Source organism: Monopterus albus, unplaced genomic scaffold, assembly GCF_001952655.1.
Source record: "Monopterus albus unplaced genomic scaffold, M_albus_1.0 scaffold51.1, whole genome shotgun sequence".
Lineage (NCBI taxonomy): Eukaryota > Metazoa > Chordata > Actinopteri > Synbranchiformes > Synbranchidae > Monopterus > Monopterus albus.
In genome coordinates, this window is record NW_018127931.1 from 5,124,540 (window position 1) to 5,139,292 (window position 14,753).

Here is a 14,753-nt window from a genome sequence, read left to right on the forward strand (position 1 = left end):
GCTAGCACAGAAGTCCAATAACAAAACACCACTCTGGTTCAGATCGGGGGGGGCGTTCCTCTCAATCACGCCTCTCCAGGTGTCACTGTCGCTGACCACGTGGGCATTGAAATCCCCCAGTAGAACAATGGAGTCCCCAGTCGGGGCCTTTTCCAGCACCCCTCCCAGGGACTCCAAGAAGGCCGGGTACTCTACACTGCCATTCGGTCCGTAGGCACAAACAGCAGTGAGAGACCTATCCCCGACTCGAAGGCGCAGGGAAGCGACCCTCTCGTTCACCGGGGTAAACTCCAACACATGGCGACCCTCCTTTTTTTTCAGATTGATGGTTGGTTGTATTATTTTCTCTGAATCCTCTTCACTGGCCAAAGGTTGGCTAACAGAGGCTAGTCCCAGGCCAGTGAGCCTCTCGACATGTAATACAATGAAAGGGGTGAAATTAAATCTTTCTGCATTCAATACAAAAATGTTTTAGTTTGGTAGCGGTGTTATGTATTACCTCTCAACCTCCTGCACAAGCTCGGGCTCCTTCCCCACCAGCGAGGTGACATTCCATGTCCCCAGGGCTAGTCTGTGTCCAGAGATCGGGTCGTCGGGGCCCCTGCCTTCGACTGCTGCCCAATCCACTGTGCACCGGACCCTTACGGATCCTCCTGCAGGTGGTGGGCCCATGGGAGGACGTCCCCACGTCGCTCGTTCGGGCTAAGCCCAGCCGGGCCCCGTGAGGGGAGGCCCGGCCACCAGGCGCTTCCATTTGAGCCCCAACCCCGGGCCTGGCTCAAGAGTGGGGTCCCGGCTGCGTTTGATCTAATAATTGATGTTTATTTTATCTCTGTTCTCACTAAAGTGGTTATAGATAGGAACATTAGCTAAATGTCCAAAATACAGAGATGAACATTTAGTGATTTGCTAATGGATCTTCCTTTTCAATTAGAATTGATTTATTTCTTTGAAAGGATGCTGGGCCTTTGGCCAAGATAGTCAACACTAATTCACATTTGGTGGGTCAGTTCAGATTTGTTTTTTGAGAGTCACAGTAGAGCAGTCCCCAGCTGCTGTATTGCTCATTTGAACAAATTAATTTATGATCTATAAGGTGGTGTACATCTGAAGGCTGTGAGTTGTTCTCTGACGAGCTAAATGTTGTGAATGAGATTGTGGATCATAACCAGGATCAGTTTATGTCGTAGCATTACGTTAACACAAATCTGAGTTAAACAGTAATTTTAGAAAACATCCAAACATATAGCATGTGAAAAACTAGACAGTATTTTGGCTGTACTTACATTTTATGTATGCCAATAGGTTATACATTAATTTCATGCAAATTTTGCTCAAAACATTTTGTGTGTATGCATGCAGCCATGCACACATGTATCCCAGGCATCCCCTCCTACTGAAAATATGTTCCGGCACACATGCTGAACAGTATACATGTTTACACTAAAAAGAGCTGATGGTCTCCTGACATGCTCATATGCTGCCCAGTGAAACTGAGGATGAGGGTAAGGAAAAGCCTTCTTAATACACACTGCTAAAATGGGTATAGACCTTATCCAGGCAGACATCAGAGCAGTAATAGAGCACAAAGAGCTTTACCACATCAAAATAATTAAAGTGTAACAATATTTGAAATGTAAAACAGAAGACTCGTGAAAAGGAGCAAGTCTCATTAGTCTGGAAAACAAACAAATATGTTATCACTTCATTCAGTTAAGAGTTTTCTTTGAATTTCTGTTGTTAAATTTCTTGTTGTGGTTATTTTGGGGCCCCAGTGTGATTGAAATTCATACAAAGACTGCCATTTAAGTGAGTAATGGGTGTAATGTAACAGCTTTGAGCTAGATGGGCACCTGTAAAGAGTCACATGACGTGCAGGGGGCAGTTCTGATATGTGTTGTAAGTTCTGGTATGTGTTGTAAAATGGACGCACTTGAAGTAAAGGTTGTCGAGACCAAATAAAAGGAGTCGGACTTGAACAAAGACAAAACATGGTGTCAGAAGTGTAGGTAATACGAAGATGGCTCTGTTTCAGCCGCCATCGACATTGAGTTTACAGGGCAATCTTTCCGAAAATTGGAGAAGCTGGATTCAACACTTCGAGCTCTTTTGTACTGCTAGTGGCATAGCTGAGAAGTCCGGAAGGGTACAATGTGCTACGTTTCTCCACATCGCAGGAGAAGAGGCCATTGAAGTATATAATACTTTTGAATTTGGAGATGATGAAAAAGATGATATTGTAGCACTAAAAAAAAAAGTTTCAGGACTACTGTGAGCCCAGAAAAAACTTGACCTACATACGGCACATATTCTTCACAAGAGCACAGAAACCAGCGGCGTCCATAGACGCATATGTTACGGACCTGAAGAATAAAGCTAATGACTGTGAATTTGGAGAACTGTATGATTCTCTGGTACGTGACAGAATTGTTTGTGGTATTGTTAATGACCAAGTGAGAAGCAGACTGTTAAGAGAAGCGGATCTCACGCTAGAAAAAGCCATTGATATTTGCCGTGCGAGTGAAATCACGTCCAGCCAAGTCAGAGCATTGACTGAAGAAGTGGAAATTAACAAACTAACAACAGTCAAAATGAAGCACAACACAACTAAACAAAACACAGCCAGTTCCTACAAAAAGAGACTAATTGCACCAGATGTGGCTATAAGCATGAGGCACGAAAATGTCCAGCCATAGGCCAAACGTGCAAAGTATGTCATAAGAAAAATCACTTTGCCAAGATGTGTAAACATCAGTCTCAACATAAATACGGAAAGACAGTTAATTTAGTTGAGCAAGAAGAAAGTGATAATGACATGTTCATGGGAACATTAGAACATGACATGAGTGACAGAGAAATCAAGACAATTGAGATGGCTTCAGAGGAAACAAAATGGTCAGAAAACCTCAGAATAAACAAGAAGAATGTAATCTTTAAACTAGACACTGGAGCAGGTTACAATGCAATGTCACTGAAGACGTTCAGCTCACTGGACATCAGAGGCAGGCTGAGAGCAACCAATATTAAACTTATTGGTTTTGCAGGTCACAAAATAGCACCACTTGGTAAAAGAGCACTCACCTGTGAACACAAAGGTCAAAAATACAACATTGAATTTGAGATTACTAAAGAAGATGTCCCCTCAATACTGGTAAGAGCAACATGTTTGAAGTTAGGATTACTAAAGAGAGTGTTAACAACAGAAAAGGAAGAGAATATTCTGACAGAATTCAGTGAACTCTTTTCTGGACTAGGATGTCTACCAGGTGAACACCATATTCAAATCGACACTGCTGTCAGACCAGTTGTACATGCACCCAGAAAGATCCCTGTGGCATTACGAGACAAAGTAGTGGAAGAGCTACAGAGAATGGAAAAAATGGGTGTAATAGCAAAACAAACTGAACCAACAGAATGGGTCAATAACATGGTAACTGTGGTCACTCCAAAGAAAATAAGAATCTGCCTGGACCCAAAAGATTTAAACAAAGCAATAAAATGGGAGCACTATCCACTGCTCACTGTGGAAGAGGTGGTGTCCTGTATGCCACATGCAAAGCACTTTTCAGTACTGGATGCAAATCAGGGTTTCTGGCAGATAAAACTTGATGACGAAAGTTCCAAGTTATGCACGTTCAACACCCCGATAGAAAGATACAGATTCCTGCGTTTACCTTTTGGGATCTCTTCAGCTTCAGAGGTGTTTCAGAGGGCCATAGGACATATGATAGAAGGTTTGGACGGAGTTGTCAACATCATTGATGATTTGCTCGTGTGGGGGAGCACCATCGAGAAACACGATAAGAGACTAAGGAAAGTACTGGAAAGAGCACAAGAGAACAACCTGAGGTTGATCAGAAGCAAATGCAAAATTCAAACAACAGAAATTAAGTATGTTGGACACACACTGAGTGCAAATGGGCTAAGACCAGATGATGAAAAAGTAAGAGCAGTGACACAGCTGACACCACCAGAGAACAAACAAGATCTTCAGAGATTCCTGGGGACGATACAATATCTAGCCAAATTCATCCCTAATTTATCAGAGATAAGTGCTCCATTGAGGAAGTTGCTGGAACAAGACACAGAATGGAATTGGGAAGAAGCGCAGAAGAGATGCTTTGAACAGCTTAAAGATTTAGTCACCAATGCTCCAACTCTCAAGTTTTTTGATGTCAACAAACCTGTAACACTGTCAATAGATGCTAGCTCAGAAGGCATTGGAGGATGGACAGCCTGTGGCATATGGATCAAGAGCACTCACAGATTGTCAACGCAGATACGCACAAATTGAGAAAGAATTGTTAGCCATTGTTTATGGTTGTGAGAAATTCCATCAATATGTGTATGGAAAAGAAATTCAGGTTGAGAGTGATCATAAGCCATTACAAAGCATCTTTAAAAAACCACTGTATAAAGGACCGATGAGACTGCAGAGGATGCTACTGAGACTGCAAAAATATTGTCTAAATGTGACGTATAGACCAGGTAAAGAACTACGCATTGCAGATGCTCTAAGTCGAGCATTTCTCATGGAACACAAAGAACAGCTAATGGAAGAAGAATTGGAAGTAAACTGGGTAGTAACTCAGTTGCCCATGTCAGAGAAAAAACTACAGCTGTTCAAGAGAACAACGGCAGAAGACAAGGAAATGCAACTGTTAAAGAACATGTTAAAAGCCAAAAGAAAGGAGTGCTGTTCAAAGGAAATACAGCAATACTGGACATACAGAGATGAAATCAACCACACATCAGGACTGATGTTCAAATCCACAAAGTTAATAGTCCCAAACCAATTAAGACAAGATATGCTTAATAAGATTCATGAATCACACCTAGGAATGGTGAAATGTAAAGAAAGAGCCTGAGATATTCTTTATTGGCCAGGCATGTCATCACACATTGAAGAAATGATATCTAAGTGTGCTGTGTGTAATGAGAACAAAAACAGCAATCCCAAGGAACCACGAATCCCTCATCCTTTACCAGGACAACCATGGGAGAAAGTAGGAACTGATCTGTTTCACTATAATAGAGCAGAGTTTCTACTCTGTGTGAACTACTTTTCAAAGTTTCCTGAAATAATGAAGTTGAGAGGCACAACAAGCAACAATGTCATTACTGGACTAAAATCAATGTTTGCCAGACATGGCATTCCCGACACTGTGATATCAGACAATGGTCCTCAGTACGCAAGCAAGGAGTTCAAGGACTTTGCAGAAAGTTGGGAATTTGAACATATAACATCAAGTCCAGGTTATGCCCAGTCCAACGGTCAAGCAGAAAGAACTGTACAGACTGTTAAAAATCTACTGAGAAAGTCAGAGGCAGGTAAAGGAGATCCTTACATTGCACTGTTGGAATATCGCAGAACACCACTGGAGGGCATAGGAATGTCACCAGCACAGTTGCTTATGGGAAGGAGACTGAAAGCAAAACTACCTGTGTCCACCATATTACTAACACCAGAAGGATCTTCTCATATTACCAAGAAACTGGAAGGAAAGCAAGACAAACAAAAACAGTACTATGACAGACATACAAAGACTCTGTTGGATCTACAAGCTGGAGAGAAAATATGGATGCAAAGAGGAGAAACGTGGCAACCAGCTGTAGTGCTGCGTAAGCATGAACAACCGAGATCGTTTGTTGTACGCACAATGGACGGTGGTGTGTACAGAAGAAACCGGAAACATTTAAGGAAGACAGGAGAAATGATGTTTTCAGATGAGAACCAGCAGGAGATGGAGAAAAACACAAACCTGGAGAGGAAGAGTTGTGAGTCAAATCAACAGGCGACACAAATGACTTCATCAGTGCAAGCCAAGGTAGCAGATGACAATGAGGCATGTGAGGGACAGTTTGGAAAACATGCATATCACACTAGATTTGGCAGACAAGTTAAAATTCCTGTGAGATACAGAGATATGCAAATGGTGAAATACACAGATGTTTACAGATAGTAGGAAATAACCACATGCTGAATTGTTAATGTTAAAGTTTGATAGTTATTATATATATATAAACAAAAAACAAAACAACAAAAAAAAATAAATGAAGGAGGATGTAATGTAACAGCTTTGAGCTAGATGGGCACCTGTAAAGAGTCACATGACGTGCAGGGGGTGGTTCTGATATGTGTTGTAAAATGGACGCACTTGAAGTAAAGGTTGTCAAGACCAAATAAAAGGAGTCGGACTTGAACAAAGACAAAACAATGGGGAGTGTAATGACAAGTTTTGTGAAGTCAAATGCAGAAAAGCAAAGAACATAAACCTTAGGTATAACATCTAGGGTTTCACAAAATGCATGCAAACATGCATCTTATCCTTGAAAACCATAATCATACTTCTCATACAAAGTGATGAGCAGCTATTACAGCTAATCAGTGTTTCACAATTGTCAACAGCCAGAGCTGCCATCTGCATATCTGCAATTAAACATTTCCAGTACGCACCACCATTTGATTTGATGCTCAAACTAATTACAGCAACAGAACATTTGTACAAAGGGTGCTGGCAATCTCTGCACCGAATCATGACATTTAAAAAAAATGTAACATTATAGGCACTTGTTTCTGGCAATCTGTCTGGACTTATTTAAATGGTCTTTGCCAAGTAGCTAGCCAAATTACACCAAAGGTATGGGGAGCAGAAGACTAAATGTGAATGGTGATGGGTTCATATAGACCTACAGCTGTCAGAGCTGTCTTGGGCAGCTGACATATGGCTGAGTTGGGCCAAGAACCAGGTCCTGTTAACAGTGCTTTAGACTAGCTTCAGCACCTGAAATTGGGCCAGTCCTGGCCATTGATTGTATATAAATATGAATAATGCCTCACTACTTATCTCCACTATGCAGAAGTGAAGCCAAAATATTGTCAATATAGCAGCTGCCACCTTGATATTTTGCAACAAGATTCTGCACAGTAGTGACTGAGTAGTTGAGTGATGTATCAAACTGGCAATCAAAGCTGGCAAATCAACTAAAACACACATATTTTTATATCTTGAAATAACTTATTAAAAACAAACTTGCCAGAAAAATTATCACTTGTACACACATCAGCATGGTAACTACAAAAACTACAGAATTCAACTCTGGGAAAAAAAATTTCAATTTGTACTTTTTAGTTTGGCTTATGTCCCATCCACTAACATGGAGGAGGTTATTTATGACCTACAACCAGCCGCCAAGGGGCAATCAAGGTGCAGTAGGGTCCATATTTATATACAGCCAGTGGTCCTGACATGTTATTTAATCATGAGTTTGCCATGAGTCTGGGGCCTGTCATGTCAAATTTGGCTTGGGTTGGGTGAAGTCATTTCCTAGTCAGACTTTAGTTTGAAAATGTGTTGACTACAAGATAAAACAAAGACTTGCCACTCTAAAGAACTATTTTAACTAAGAAACTACTAGCCTATCAGAAGACATGGTCTAAGTGTAATTCTATTTAAAAAGCAGGGAAAACTTAGGTGCCCTGATAGTTAAATGGTTACGGCATTTTATGTACTTGGCTGGATGCAGACTTTGAATTGGAAAAGTACTTGGGCAGTGACTGATGATGTTTTACATGTCCACAAGAATACAAGTACATGTTGGAAAATGTCCTCTGTCTGCAGGGAAAAATAAGAAAAAAATCTGAAAAATGTAACTTTCCTTTCCCTTGAAATCATCTTGGGACCTACATATTCTTCTTGGGCATCCTTGGGGATCTCATGGAGAGGTTGGGAAACTGTCATGAAGTAATAGGTAGGCTATGAATTTATAACTGTATTGTATTCACTTTCTGTTTACTGTACCAGCACCGTGTTGTGCTTGCTACCAGATAGATTACGGATTAAGCTCGATAATTTCTAGGTTTATCTGAACATCAGCTAATTTTTTGAGTCACGACATACACCCACACTACTAAAGCACCTGTGTTACAGAATTTAAGTTAAAGTGCTGTAATTGTGGAGGTGAGCACTGTTCGGCATATAGAGGTTGTGCAGCTAGCAAAAAGGCAGCCGAGGTGCAGTATATCAAAACCACACAAAGAATAACTTAGGCTGAAACGGTTAAGAAAGTTGGTTCAGCTGCAAATCACCACATGCCGATCAGTAAATTGAATGGAGATAAGAATCAAAATGACCATTGCCATAACATACAGTACCTAGGGACTCCCTGATAGTGGACAAGAAGGACTTTGTACTCTTTATGGTAGATGTGATTAACTGTGCTGTGCAGACTGATAAAAAAACTGAAAGAATCAAAATTATTGTTAGATCTGCAGAAAACTTTCTGGGAATAAAGGGGTTACACTGGGAGGAAGTTAAGGAGACACAGGCTCTAGTTCACAAGGGGATGGTAGGGGTTCATAGTGATAGTTACTATCCTTCAGTGGAATGCTAGAAATCTTATTGCAAATGGGCTGGAATTCAAGAGCTATTTAACAAAATTACAACACAAACCACAGATATTGTGCATTCAGGAAACATGGCTGAAAAAACAATGGGATTTTGTCATTCAAGGATACATGGTAGTTAGAAGGGACAGAGATGAGGGAAATGGTCGCTACATTTATTAAAGATGGTCTATACTATAGTATACTTGATATTAATGTATAATATGAATCCATAAGCGTTAGGGTGTGGTTTGGAAATAGTAGCCTAACTGTTGTTAATTTCTATAATCCTTGTAGCTGACTTACTGGAGGCATGTTGGATTCTGTGGGAGGACTGATTCTAGAAAAAATTGTCTGATGTGGAGACATGCACATAGTAGGGGTGGTAAACATACAGATAGTAATGGGAGAATCATAGAGGAGTTCTTGGATGATAAAAGATTGGTCTGTTTAAATGATGGTGAAGGAACTCGGTATAATTGTTATCAGAATAAAGAATCAGCAATTTATTTAACTTTAGCTTACTGTGATATTGCAGGGATCTGTTCTTGGGAAGTATTGAAGCGATCTACAGTAGGAAGTGATCATTATCCTCTTTTGGTTAAAGCTGGAATAGAAGTTACTATGGAAACTTTGCCTGAGACATGTAGATGGAAATTTGATAATGTGCAATGGACTGTATTTACCTTTAACAGTGAAAGTAAATTTATTAACCTAATATTGCTACGCAAACTGTAGAAGAAGTCATTCCTAAAAGTAAAGTCAGACCTGGTAAAAAAATGTGTTCCGTAGTGGAACAATGATGGAAGGAGGGCAGAAGCACAACAGAACCCCCCTCACATGGACCCCCCGTGACTGCCCCCAGGCTAGTCAGGATGGGCCCGTTGAAAGTCCTGGATGAGGGAAGGGTCCACAATGTGGCGGGAAGGAACCCAGGACCACTCCTCAGGCCTGTAACCCTCCCAGGCCACCAAGTACTGGAGTCCCTGCCCACATCTCCAAGACCTCAGGAGACGTCGGACGGTGTAGACAGGACCCCCATCGAAGATGCGAGGAGGAGGTGGATGCACAGAAGGAGGAGCCAGAGGGCTGGACCAAACAAGGCTTGACACGGGACACATAAAAAGTAGGGTGAAGACGGAGGGAGCGGGGCAGGCGGAGGCGGACAGTGGCAGGGTTGATGACTTTGGCCACAGGAAAGGGACCGACAAACCTCGAAGCCAACTTGTGACATTCCGTCTGGAGGGGAAGGTCATGGGCAGACAGCTGGACCTTCGGGCTGGGTTGGTAGGTGGGAGCCCAGGAACGGTGGATGTTGGCCCATTTCTCGTAAGACTGGAAGGAGCGAAGCAAGACCAGGTGGGCCTCCCTCCATGCCCAGTGACATCTACGGACCAGGGCCGATGCAGACGGCACTTGGATCTCAGGGTCCCGACTGGGGAACAAGGGTGGAGAGTAGCCATACACGCATTCAAAAGGTGACATACCAGTGGCCGCAGAAGGAAGAGAGTTGTGGGAATACTCCACCCAGGTCACATTATCTGCCTATAGCGACGGGTCCTAGTGGCACAAGATACGCAGGCCAGTTTCCAGCTGCTTATTAAGCTGCTCAGTCTGACCATTGGTCTGTGGATGAAAACCCAAAGAAAGGCTGACAGATATGCCCAAGAGTCAACAGAATTCAGCCCAGAACCAGGCCACAAACTGGGGACCTCTGTCCGACACTACATCTCTGGGAAGGCCATGTAGGCAAAAAACATGTTGAATGAGTAGCTGTGCTGTCTCTTTGGCTGACAGCAGTTTTGGCAAAGGAACAAAATTAACTATCTTGGAGAATCTGTCCAAGAGTATGGTGAGAGTATGGTGGTGTTGCCTTGAAATGCAGGCAGACCAGTGACAAAGTCCACAGAGATGTGGGTCCAAGGTCTCTGGGGCACGGGAAGTGGACACAGCAGTACCGCAGGTTTGCTGGTGGGAGTCTTACTCCTGGAACAGTCTGAACATGTGACCACGAACTCACAGACGTCCTCCCTCAAAGTTGGCCACCAAAATCGTCTGTGTACTACATAGCAGGTCCGTGCTACTGGCATGTGAACTTGGTGGTGTGACACCACTGAAGTACCTTAGTGCAAAGAGGTGCCAGGACAAACAGACGGTTCGGTGGACAAGAGGAGGGACCTGGTTCTGACTCATGGGCATTGATGACCTCCTGTTCGATGCTGAGGTGGGCAGCTCCTACATGGGCAGACTGGGGCAGGATGTATGCTGGTTCTGTGCACTCCTCCTCCCTGGTGAACTGACGTAAAAAGGCATCGGCCTTGCCGTTACAGCGACCTGGGCAAAAAGAGAGGGAGAAAGTAAACCGATCAATGAAAAGAGACCACCTGGCTTGTCTGGGGTTAAGTCTCTTGGCAGTCTGCACGTATTACAAGTTTTTATGATCTGTCCAGGCCAGGTACGGCTGCTTGGAGCCCTCCAGCCAATGTCACCATTCCTCCAGTGCTAACTTAATGGCCAGTAGTTCTCTGTCCCCAATGCTGTAGTTGCTCTCAGCATGGGAGCGACGCCTGGAAAAAAAGGCACAGGGGTGTAACTTCCCCTCCTGAGCAGAGCACTGGGACAGAACCGCCCCTACCCCAGAGTCCAATGAATCGACCTCCATGATGAACATTACTGGATTATACACTATGTGGGAAACAACTACACTACAGTAGATGTCTATCTGACAATATTGTTACCAAATTTAAGGAAAGAATTCCTTCATTTTTTACTTCAGTGCCATGTGCCAAAACAATGAAGGGTGGCCACCTTAACTTTACTTCCACAGAAGTCAATAATCTTATTGATAGTGCTGCAGCCTCTCTGAATAAAACACTTGATACTGTTGCCCCTCGGAAAAAGAAGGCAGTGAAACAGAGGAGGCCCCATGGTACAGCTCGCAGCTCCACTCCCTAAAGCAGGCATCATGAAAACTGGAAAGGAGGTGGTACTCCACTAAGTCAGAAGCGTTTTTCATAGCCTAGAAAGATAGTTTAATAACATAGGTGTGCTAACCCCAGGTCCGCTGTGGCCGTATAAAAGTCTGCGTTACCTGAGCTCTGCTACCTATGCCAGCACTCTTTCTTCAGCTGGTGGAGGTAGAGTCAGCAGGGCTGCAAGCTTAGAGGGCTACACCTATACTCATAGAAGCTTGGGTTACTGTACGTAACCATCATTCTATTTCATATAGGCTTTGCCCTCTAAGAGCTGTCGCTATTGGGATAAAAGCGCAGCTGGATGTAGTCAATGCCCCACTGGCTCACCGCTGCCCAAGAGCATTATAAACAACATCACAGCTTGTCATCATATCTCGCAATAGCAGGCAAAGTACAACACCCCCTTTCCTGCAACAGGCCTTGTCTGAGAAGCAGGCACAATCATGCCCCATATAGAACCTGACTGCCACTGTGAGAAGGCAGGGACGGCGGTTATGTTTGTCAGAGGATAAGTGCAGGGAAGGACGCACAGTAAGCGTGTGCACCTGATAAAACGCACAAAAAGACAACTTGCGGAAGTAGGCAGTTAGTCATAGTTACTCATGGTATAGTCAGATGTTTGAGCAACAAAAGCCAAATATGAAGACATAATGCTGATTGTTGATCACTCACAGCAGTCAGGACTGGCAGACGGGGACAGAAGTGCAAGGAACGGTGCACAGTGAGCGTGTGTGCCCGGAGACAATGCACTAACATGGCTTCCGTTGTGAGAGCAGGGAGACGTTAGCTACGTATGGTAACAGACGGATGCTCGTTCTTTTTTGGGGGGGGGGAGGACAGAAAACAACAAATGAAAAGTGACGTCGGTAGCCAGCCATGGTCATGCAGGTAGGGCTGACAGCGGGGGACAGAAGTGCTGGGGAGGGCGCACAGAGAGTTTGTGCACGCAGTAAGGACAGACACATACCATTACCTTTGCGTTGACAGAACTGTCAGATGATAGTTAACAGCCAGTTGTCCGAGTGAATAAGGCCAGGGCAATGCAGCCGCCGGCAACACATGCAGCATCAGCGCTCCGTGGCGTGTGTGCACTCAGGCTCCGCGTCGGGGGGAGCCTCCTGATCACGCATAACACTTAGAACCAAATGAGCCAGTGAGAATTGAAATGTGTCCCGAAAATAGCAGTGAATAAAAGGACATGGGGAAGCCCAGGAGGCTGCTGTGCAACTGTCCTCCACAGCCACCCCTCTCAAAAGTGCTGTGGAGGAGGAAAAAACCCTTGTGGATTGAGCTCTGATGCCAGACTGGGGATCTCTCCCTGCTGACACGTATGCCTGTATGATGGCCCCACACAACCAGTGAGACAGCTGCTGCTTAGTCAGGGATTTCCCAAGAGAGTGCCTCCTGTAATGTATGAACAACTGCTGTGTTTGTCTGATAGCTACCATGTGGCCCACATAATGGGACAGTGCGCACACAGAACAGAGAATATGGAGCTCTCTTTCTGATTCGCCTCCGTGTGGAGGAAGAAAAAAAAACGTCCAGGGAGATGACTCTGGATCAAAAAGGCGTAAAGGAGAACTCTAGGCCAGGGGTGATAAGAGAAGGCATCCACCCCTAGTGGAGGCTTGTCTCAGGCGTTCATCGAGAACCAAAGAGAGCACTGCGCATTCTCGCGAGCTGTGAACAGGTCCGCCACTGCTCATCTAAATCTGTCCCACATCGCTTGTATGAGGGACGGATTCAGTTTCCACTCGCTTGGCTGAGGTCTGCCTTGTGACATTAAATCTGTGGTGTGGTTCTGCTCACCTGGAATGTGCACAACTCTGATAGAGCACAGGTTCTGGTGGGCCCAGAGTAGGAGACTCTGTGCTATTTCCAGCAAGCAGGCAGAGCAAACACCACCACGCCGGTTGATGTACGTGATCGCTGTTGTGATGTTCGACCACACCACCACATATTTGTTTCTCAGTATGCTTCAGCACCTTCAGCACCATAGCTAGCTCCAGACAGTTGATGTGGGGGAACGGGGTCTGACGCCACTTCCCCCCACAGCCTGTGGCAGGCATGTGTCTCCCCACCCAAGCAGAGATGCATCTGTGAAGACTGATATGTCTGTATATATTTGTTGAAGAGGGACAGATCGAGGATGGGATCTGCTATGGGATCTGCAACAGGTGCAGCCACATATTGCTATGAATCATGGTCGCCCAGGCCTTCATGCGTGCCTTGCCCATGCGGCAGAGGAGGAGAGGGTCATTGTTGCTGCCATGGCTTTTCCACTTTCCTCCAATGCCTCCGTGGGAAGAGCCCTAGGCTGTGCACTAAAGGGGGGAGATGGACATGGAGAGAAGTGCCATGTTGTTGATTGCTACTGTTACCTGGGATGCACACTGATGAATAGGGTCTGACATGCGGACGCTGACCTGGTCCCATGGTAGTGGAGTTGTAGGCCGTCTCTTGTTGAAGAACACCGCCTTGGGAAGCAAGGGGGGACCGATGGGCCAATGGGAGAGCCAGAGGAGCCAGCGATGGAGGGAGGCGAACCAATGGACTCAGGCCATTTTGCGTTGATCATGCCAAGGAACTCCAGAAGGTCATCCACCGAGAGATCATCACCGCAGTTTGCCCAGCTGCCGTCATCATCAGGGTCATGTTCCCTGGTGGTCGCAAATGCATCAGCCTGGCGCTGCTTCTCCACCGCAGGCAAGCATACACAGAATGGGCAAGCGGCCTGGGGGGAGATTGCCCTTTGTGGGCAGTGGGGATGTGGGCCTCTGGGTAGGATGAAGCCCATATTGCAGCCAGTGCTTAGAGGGCGAAGCCTATACAAAATAGAAATGAAGGGTTTCTTCTAAAGTGTATCAGATTTACTATTTTTCGAATGAATATACTTTATGAGCTTGATTATTGATTGTCACACTCTCCCACACAGACACACAGATGTTCAGGCCCTCAGTGTATGACTGTTAGTATCCTATAATAAATGTGAGCTTTATTTTCTGTAGTATATCTTGCCTCTCTCTCCCCAGTCTCATTTACATCACAGGTTAGGGTGAAAAATTTAAAACCTGAAGCTGTAGAGGCTAGCATAACTATTAAAAGCAATCTGACTTGACTCTAACAAGCAATAATAAATACAGCAACAGTCAAGAAGAGTTGTCTTTTTCCACTGTAATTTCTAAATGTATTTGTGTAGGTTTATTGGCAATGGACATCACAGATAACAATTTCCTCAGGAAGTGCCTACAGATAGGTTTCATGTTCATGAGTTTAGATTTGACTTATATCTTCAAAAGGAGTGTTATTTTTGACTCAAATTCAACTCAAGAATACACTTGACCCTCAAATCTACCATGCCCTTCCAGAAACGCTCTTGGCTTAATCCTGCT